The following is a 9,825-nucleotide window of genomic DNA, read 5'->3' on the forward strand; positions in this document are numbered from 1 at the left end:
TTTTAAGTATTTCCCTCTCTGGTCCTTCCATCTCTCCCCTCATTTTTTCCTTCTGTTCTCTATCCCTTTATTTTATTATTATTATTTTTTGGAAGCCTGAATTTGTTGTATTACTTGTTTGATGACTATTTAACTGCCCAAGGATATTAATTTTTAATTTGTTCTATTTTTTCCGTCTTTGTTTTGATGTCTTTTATGTGACTCCCTCCCCCCCAACACACACACACGCCCCTCATGTCAGGCATGAAATTGGAAGCTCTGAACATAGCATTGAAGGGCAGTTGCTTTGTTCCTATTCAGGCTGTTTGTTGAGAATTCTGGAAGTCCAATCCTTAGGGCTTTCCAATTAGATAGTGGGAGCCCCCTCTGTTATCTGCCTGTGGGTGAAGGTTCGGCTCCTTTCATGGTTAGTGTCAAGCAGGGAAATGACATCAGTCAGGTGTGACCTCCGATCTGGTAACCAAATGGAACCCAAGCTGTCAGGTATGTTTGCAGTTTTACAGTTCAGATGTCCTGCAGTGGCCTGGAGTAGGAAGAGATTGCCGTTGGCCTTGTGAGTGACCCCAAAACTTTTTGAAACAACTTCCTCAGAGATAAAGGAGGTTTTTTGCTTTCCTCATTGGATTTTCCCATGATCTCTTGACCCTCAATACCATATGGCCACAAACTCCCTTGTTTACCCCATTTTTTTCTTTGTTTCTTTCTTTTTTTTTTTTTTTTGGTTGTTGTTTGTTTGTTTGTTTTTCAAGATCTAGAACTCACTCTGTAGACCAGGCTGGCCTTGAACTCAGAGACCCACCTGCCTCTGCCTCCCAAGTGCTAGAATTAAAGACATGTGTCACCATGCTAGGCATTTATCCCACTTTTCTAGGGATGGATGCAAGATTTAAAGATTGCTTCACTATAGTTCTATGAAACTTAGGAAAATACAAAATTCATGTGGGACTCGTAGGCTTTACTGATATTTCACTAGGATTCACTACTCAGTGCTTTATTGATTTTTCATCCCCTAACATGGGGATAAAGTCACTTAGAAATGTATTTGTCATGGAAATTAGAAATGGCTTCATTGCAAATGAGCCTTCCATTCCCTTTGGCCTATTTCCTTGGGGGTTGATGAGGAGCTACCAGTGAGATCCTTAAAGCTAGCAAGCCATTGAACCATCTAAGATCATTTTACTAGACATTCAGCCCAGAACATCATGGTATTGAAACAGGCATGGTGCCTGTCCTCATTTTTAAAGTCGTGTAGAAGTCAGAACATTTGTTTTGGTTGATTCAACAAATGTTAAAATAAGAAAACAAGTTTTTTAAAGGTAGACCTTCACTGCCCAAAACAGTATAGACACATGAATGTTAAGAGTACAGCCCATAACTAGGAAAAACCAGTTCTATTCAATGTACAAGGAGTCAAGGCGTTTGACAACTGGAGGCTGGTATCCTGTGTTGCCATGTGTTAAGGTCATGTTGCAATTCTGAAGAACAATGGGAAACACCAAACATTTCATTCCTTATGTTCCAGGGGTGTAGGGTTTTGGTTTACCCTGGTACAGCACGCTAAAATTCAATGATATGTAAATGACTTGCAGAGAATCTCCTGAAGCTGTAAGAATAATGATCACTTGTCTTTTCAAGGTACCCATCTTCTAACTAAGACATCAATTCCAAGTGAGAACCCAACTTTTATTAATACTGCAATAGAAAGTAGAGTGAGTTTTTAAAAAAAATTTTTTTAAACACAAAAATAAGAATGTTTTAACTCCAGGTTTGGGGCTATGGGAATACTTTGCAGATGCTGTGTATGATCTGTCACATACTCCAGCAGAAGCATGGTTCTGCCAGCTGCATAGTTTCTGTAACTGGGTCACATTTGGAATTCTGGGGACTTTTCACGTACTATATAAATTCCAGGGCCCCAAGAGGCGTGGTGGATCATTGGTGGCTTGTTAGTTGCTATTGTTCGTGGTTTGTTAAGTAATCAAAGAAAAGACAAGGAGAAGAAATTAGATATTCTGACAGGGAAGATCAGACTTAACCCAAGGAGCTTGACGCTCCTAATCAGCAGGAAATAGTCTAATGATACCCATTGCCTCTTTTCCGACACCTGGCTTTTTCAGGGGTTTTTCCTTTCTCTCTATCCTGTTCACTCTCTTAAGTAGTGTTAGTGGGTTGAAAGGGTAGGAGAAAAGTGGTGGGGATGGGTGGAAGAAAGAAGAGCCCACAAGATAGCAGAGACCGTCCACATAAAACACGTGCTATCTACAGCAAAGGTAATGGGAGGCTAATGGCATTACAGCTCAGTTATATCCAGAATTAAAACCAACTAAAAGGTGTAATGAGTTGTCTCAATGACTCTCTACAAGCTTTCTTTTGATCTTATTTAGCTCTCTGGATAAAGATCTTCAGTGAAGATGTCCAGCCTTTCTATGGTTTAAACATCTTGACAACACAAAGAAAATGGGTAGAGAGATTATTTGGGAAAATGGAAGGGTAAGCTGTATGCTTGGAAACTTTGGGAGAATGCTTTTTTCTTAAGAAATGTATTAAAGCTGCGAGAGCTGTGGGCTCTATAGATAGACTGCGTCTTTCTCAAACTAGACCCCACCTCTTAAAGTTTCTACCTCCTCACGTGGTGAAGGCGAGAACCTGAGCTGGTGATTCAAGTGGTAGAAAGTTGAAGAGGCGGAGCCTAGTTGGTGGAAGTGGGTCACTGGAGGTGTGTCCCTGAAGGGCGTATTGGCACCTGCTTTTGCTCCCCCTCTTCTCTCTTTTCTTCTCTGCTTCTACTTCCTCCTCCTCTACATCATCATCATCATCATCTCCCTCTCCTATTCTTCCTTTTCTTCCTCTTCGTTTTCTCCCTGAATTCATTAAGTGAGCAGTTTTCTCTGCCTTGTGCTTCTTACTATAATGTATAGAATATCACAGCCCACAGACAACATGACTGAGCAACCACACACTGATAATGGGAGTCCCAAGTTTTTTCTTGTAAGTTGTTATGCCATAACAATAGAGAGAAGTATGACACACACACAAAATTGGTACTGAGAAATTGAGTCATTAATGAAACTAGATAAAATGAGGTACTTCAGAAGCCCTGGGAATTGGCATGCAATAGGAGTTGAGAGGTGTTTGGAGAAACCAGATAAAGTTTCAGATGTTGAGGTCTAAGCTTCAAGGAAATTCTAATGGGAACTCGGAATGCTGATGTGGAGTGTGCCAAGTCAAGGCTATTCTCCTGTTTTACATAAAAATGAACATTCTGTTAGGAATTGGATCAGAGGCCACTTACATGACATCCTGGCAACGAATTTGTCTTCCTGTTGTACAAGCCCTGAAACTTTGTTGTGGTCCTGTCTTTCCTTAGGGGTCATTGGCCACTGGGCCACAAGGACAAAGGGAGCGAAAGCAATTAATGGGGTTTAGACAGTCATGAGTATGATGGAGGAAACTTCCAGGAGTCAGTCTTCAGAGAGACAGCTCACTTTATTGTATCAGGGATAAGGTATATGAGAGTTCTTAGAATATAGGCGGGGAAGACTAATTGGACACAACACAGTACCCAGTTGTTATACAGGCAGGAAAGACTGGTCTTTCAGAAAATAATAATTATCATAAGGGCAGGGGGAAACAGCAGGACTGATATGCTCAGTCACTTAGCGTTTGTAAGAGGCACTGTGTGGTCATTCAAATAAGGTCAGGCAACTGTGTGTAGAGATGCTGTCCAGATAAATCAGGCAGAGAGAAGAAAGGCCCACTAAAAAGGGAGTCCTCCATTTTGTGCTGAGTTCAGACAGCTATTTGGTCATGGTGGACTGAGACCTTAGTAACGGGGTCTTCCAACACTTCGTGTAAGACTAAGTTCAAAGGCGCTGAACTATTTAGGCTTATGTGGAAGACCTCGCAAAGCACCACAGCTAGGAGACAGTAGCATGGATATTGCTGGCTTCTGTGGGTAAGACTTACAGTGAGAGTCAGGAAAGCAGAAAGGAAGGATTTCTTTTTCTTAAACTTTCTCCTTTATCAGAAAATGGTGGGTGTAGTTGTTAAAGCAGTTAACACCATTAAAAAGAAATCAAGTAGGGGTTTGGAAGATGGCTCAGTGGGTCAAGTGTTTGTGAGCATGAAGACCGCAAATCCTTCATCAAATCCACAGCATCCAGGTTTAACCCAGGGGCAGAAGCAAGCATCTATGTCGTCAGCACTGGGGTGGTGGGAACACAAGCAGATGCCTAGGCCTCACTTGCAGGTGAGAGATCCTGCCTCAGAAACCAAGTGGAGAGCAACAGAGGAAGACAACAGATGTTGACCTCTGGTTTCCACATGTAAACCTATAAGATAACCCCCCCCCACACACACACACACACAATCAAGTGCTTTATATGGGATATCAGGAAAGAGAGTTGGATAACATCTCAGGAATTCGCAAGTTTCCACTCATCACGGACTGAGGAGTATTGAACTTTTTTGAATGACTTTGTTCTGATGAGTGAGTTCTGACCTATCCTGCTTGCACAGAGCTGTCTAGGGAATGTTTTTCTTTAGGTTCATTTCCTCATGTTTTAGCTATCCCATTACTCAGGTCACCCCAGCCACAGTGCAAGTGATCCTTACTCTGCTACTGCTGACTGGCACTGTATATCTGAGAGGGTAATGGGGTTGTGTAGGCTTCTACTGAGATGTCGAAAGAAAGCTTGAGAGGCCAGGGTTTGGAAGTATTTGTGCCACTTCAGGAAGCCAGTCAGGGCATGTAAGAGCGAAGGTGATGTTCCTCACTCCTTCAACTTTCACTGCCTAGGAAAGTTGTAGACAAAGAATAGATTCAGCCTCAAAGAGCGAGACCAGGTGAACTGCGGCCAGCCAGGCCACAGGAATGGGACTGCCCAGGCTTGTTAGAGCTTATATCATGCTGTCACCTACTCTGGCTGCCAGACAAAGCTAAAGGATTTAGCCTTTGTGGAGCTGGGTTGGTTCTCATACTAACCCAATTCCTCCTTACGGTTTCCCATTCTCTCTGTTTGGAAAGGGAATGTGCACTTGCCACTGTATATTCGAAGCACGTGCATTGCTCTTTGTTGCAGGATATTTGATCACACTGTGAACCACACTGTGGCTCGGCCCTAGCACACACCTTTAATGAAAGGTAGATTAAATAAAAAAGAAAGATTAAATAAAGTCAAGTATAGGTCAAAGGAGCAACAAGCAACCAGTTGACAGGAAGTCAACATACAAAAAAATCAGACCGAGTAAACGGAAGTCAGGAGGCACACACAGAGAGAGACATTCCGTTTGAGGTTCTTTTGAGGTTGCATTGAGAAGGAGAACTCCCTTTTTCTTTTGGGGCATTGGCTGAGGAGAAAGGTCAGCTGGATGTTTTCTCTGCCTCTCTGAGATAGCAGGCTTTCACCCCAGTATCTGACTCTTGAGTCTTCATTGGTAAAATCAAATGACTGAGATTTTGTTAAAAACATTTGGTGCTCCATTGCATAACATGATCACCACACAGACAGAGAAAAATCACTCTAGCTGTGGACAAACTAAGAGGCCATAAGATTTGGTAAGTCACCTGGGAAGTTGTCAAGGAGAAAGTTAAGGATGGGAAATACCATAATACAAGGTGCTAGGACCCTGTATGGTGCTATCTTAGATGGCTTGAAAAATGAAAGTAGAAAATGAAGGACTAAATGACTTAACTGAAATTGGCTCAACCCCAATTATGATTATTATTGTTTTGATATTTCATATTTTATCCTTAATAGTCATAGTGGCTTTATTTGCCTTCTCAAAAAAAAGTTTTAGATATACAAGAAAAAGAAAAATATGAAAAATGGATTGATAAGATACAAGCCTTAGAAGAAAAATTAGACTTATAAATAAAAATGAGAAAAATACTCAGACACAGACAGAAAAGTTTAGACAAGAACCTATTGTTCCACTGCATGATGAAACTGAAGAAGGACAGTTGTGTTTTTTAAAGAAAACCAACTTTATCCAGTTAGTATACGAGATCTACCAGGAGATGGAAGGCACACCCAAGGTTATGAAGAAGTTAAGTGGAATCCTATAGAAATATTAGATCTGAGATTTAAGGAAGCAATAATTTCATATGGCATGCATTCACCCTATGTGAAGCAGATATTAAATTCATTGGCAACTCAGAACAGATTTATCCCCCCAAGACTGGAAAGATTTGGCAACAGCAATATTGGAAGCTGGTCCTCAGTTACAATGGTGAACATGATGGAAAGAGGAAGCTAGGACCATAGAACAGCAAAAGAAGACTAGAGGTATTCTTAACACTTCCCAGGATCAGTGAAGATCAATGTGTTGAGTTACAAAGGCACCTGGAATCTGATAATCACATATTCAGCAGCTTCAAATCCTTTGGACAAGGCTGAAGATTCAGGAAAGAGGTCTGAGTCATTTACTAATATTGTACAAGGTCCAAAGGAAGCCTTCACTGATTTTCATGCAAAGATTAACTTTAACTGTAAATAGAATAGTATCAGATTCACAAGTCAGGAAAGTATTAGCTGAATCTTTGGATTTTGAAAATGCTAATTCAGAATGCAAAAGGGTGGTCAGGCTTTTGTGTGTTTATTTTATTGTCTTACTGACCTGTATGTTGCAGGGTATTTGATCATACTCTGAACCCCAAGACTGTGTTGTTTACTGGGAAAACCTGTTTTTAGTTGTGGTGTGGTTCAGCCTTACCACACACCTTTCTGCTAAAGGATTGTAAACAAGATTAGGTAAAGTGAACACTAGGTCAAGAGACAGATCAAGCAACCAGTTGACAGGGAGTAAACAAGGGAAAAAACAGTAGGGACTGAGAGGAAGTCCAGAGGACAGGTAGAGAGATGGACAGGAAGTAGAAGGGAAGGACATTCAGCTTGAGGGTTTTTTTTGAGATGTCTTTTGGGACATTGGATGTGGAGAAAGGCCAGCTGGGTGCTTTTGCTGCTTCTGTGAGCTAGCAGGCTTTAACCCCAGCATCTAGCTCCTTAGTATTGGTAAATCGAATGATTAAAATTTTGTTCAAAACACTTAATGGCTCTTAAAGGTAGGCTCCGTGCCCAGCAGTAGATGGACAACACAAAATGAGCTCAGTGCTATTTTTGTAAACTTTATGTCTCATGTGGGTTATTTGGGCTTTCTTTCTTTTTCTTACTGGCATTTCACTTGTATATTATGGCTTCCAGTTTTGGGATTTTTCTCTGTCTCTTTCTTTCTGTGTATGTGCTTCTTCTGCTTTTAAATTTTTTAATTCTGGTTTATTTGATTTTTTGTTTGAGAGAGAGAGAAGGGTGTGGTGTTAGGTGGGTGAGGGAGGATCTAGGGAGTTGGGGAGAGGAAGCCATGATCAGAACATATTGTATGGAAGATCACTTTCAGTATATTCCATGGAAAGCAAGTCAGGAAGCCACACTCCGACAAGGCCTCTGCTTTAGTTCCTACCGTGAGCCTCTGCCCTGCCTTCCCTCAGTCATAGAATATGACCTGAGTGTAAGCTGAAATAAACCATTTCCTTTCCAAGTTGCTTTTGATCGTGGTGTTTGATCACAGCAATAGAAACCCTAAGACAGAAGGTTTGGATGGGTTGCCATTTTCATCTCTTCTGTTTCATGAATATGATCCTCTTCCCTCCGGAGCACTCCGCAATCAGGCACCATCTTGGAAGCACAGGGAAGCTTTTGCCAAACATAGAACTTCCCAGCACCTTGAACTCAAGTTTTCAGCTTCTAAAAGTGAAACAAACTACCCAGTTTCACTGTTTACTTACAGTCTTTTGATGGAGCATTAGGGCTCACAATGCTGACAGCTCCGAAGGGGGAACTTTAGGAAGGGCCCAACACTTAGGAGAGATTTCTCAAATGGCTTAGATCTGAATGCTGGCAGAAACATGAATGGTAAAGGCAGTTCCAACCATAAGTTAGAAATAAGGAACAAGATGCCAGAAGCCCAAGGAAAGACTGACCTCTCACAAAGTGGGTGAACTTGGCTGAATTATGCTCGTGCCCTGATGCTTTGTGGGTGAAAAAATGTAAAAGCAATGAACTAGAATATTTGGTGGAAATCAAAACAAACAAAATCTCTGAGCAAATTGTTGAGAGGACTTGATTGCTTAAGGTACAATAAAAGAAGGCAAAAGTTAAAGACAAGTTACAATCAAAAGAGAAGCTAGGTGTGGTGACTGTCATTTCAGCCATTTGGGAGTCTGAGACAGGAAGATGTCCATTTTGAGGTCACTTTGAACAACTTAGTGCTTTCTCCCAGATAAAGCAGTGATGAATCTAGTGGTCTTATCTTCAGTCTCTGTCTGTCTGTCTGCTTCAATCTCTCTCTCTCTCTCTCTCTCTCTCTCTCTCTCTCACACACACACACACACACACACACACACACACACACCCATACACACTGATAAAGAGGGAGGAAAGAGGGAGAGAAGGGGAGGGAGGTCTAGTGAGCACAGAACTTAACGATTTGGGAAATCCTCCACCATGTAAAGAAAGAAAGCCTATGCTCAGGAAAGAAGATGAAGGGTGTGCCAAAACTAACCTTTGATAAGGAGATTAATATGTCAAGAAGCCAGATGCTATTCATCTCCGCAAGGAAGTGAGTCAGAGCCATCAAGGGGTTATCCCAGTTGCCATGCCTGTCACAGGCCAGAATGCCTCAGGCAGAATTGCTTCAAGGGAGGCACCAGGGAGGGACCCAGTGAACTATGGGACAACTGCTCCCACATTCCAGTGCGGCACTCGTTGGTTCTGCTGTCCTGGAAATTCTTGATGTTGTCTCCAGGCATCTCAGGCCAGCTGATTGAGAGGTGGAGCAGGGTTGCGCATTCTCCTGGGTTTCGAGGAATGAATGCCCTTAGGAGACAGGTCCTAGGCAGAGCCGACTCCGAGCCTCCGCAGAGCGATGCCTATTAGAGCCAGGGCTTGTGCTACTGCAAAGTTCCCACCAGGAAGATGTTTCGTGGAACTAAAGGCGGCTCCTCTTCCATGGTTCCTGAACTCCAGAGCATTATTGTAAACAGCTGCAGCCTGGGGAAACCACTGGGCTCAGCCGGTCAGAGCTGCTGCGTGAGCGCCACCTAGTGGTCATGGGGATGGGGTCCGCCAGAACCCTGCACACCTAAACCACCCCGCGCTGGAAGTGTGTCCGGGAGGTGGGACCAGAGAGACTTGTCGCGGTCATTCCCAAGACTCCTGCTGTCCTGGCGCTCCTAATGCTGGGCTTTGAAACTCGGTGGCGCCTACCGCTTTTTCCTTGCCTGGCACTGATTTTTAAAAAGGAAATTCTGTCCTAAGCTGGTCCAAATCTATCTTGGAAGAAACTAGCTCGTTTGATTTGACAGACTCACTAAGAATAATATGCTGAATCTCATATCTGATTTTGGTAATACTGGAATAAAGTTGGGGACACAGGAATGAATGCATCTTGTATGTGACTAGGACAGTGTCTGTGTAACTGTATTAGAACACTTGGAGCTGGATAAGTACGAATTCTCCAGATTGAAAACATGGCATCTGAAATGGCCTTCATCTGGGCAGAGTGCAGAAGTGTCAGGCATCACAGAAAAGGAGCAGCGAGCACCGGTGTGGCTCCTCTGCTCTCTCCCCTCTAATAAAGCAGAGAAGGGCGGCAGAGGTGGAGCCACCGAAGAGCTTTGTCGGTTGGAGCCAGGATTTGCGCCACTGCCGACTCCCCACCGGGATGCCTTTCGCGGAGATAAAGGCTGGGCCTGCTCCGGGGTTCCAGAGCTGCACAACAGCTAAGGTACCACAGCAGCAGCCTGGGAAAGCCACAGGCAGGCACTGG

This window comes from Meriones unguiculatus, chromosome 19 (genome assembly GCF_030254825.1).
Source record: "Meriones unguiculatus strain TT.TT164.6M chromosome 19, Bangor_MerUng_6.1, whole genome shotgun sequence".
NCBI classification, from domain to species: Eukaryota; Metazoa; Chordata; class Mammalia; order Rodentia; family Muridae; genus Meriones; species Meriones unguiculatus.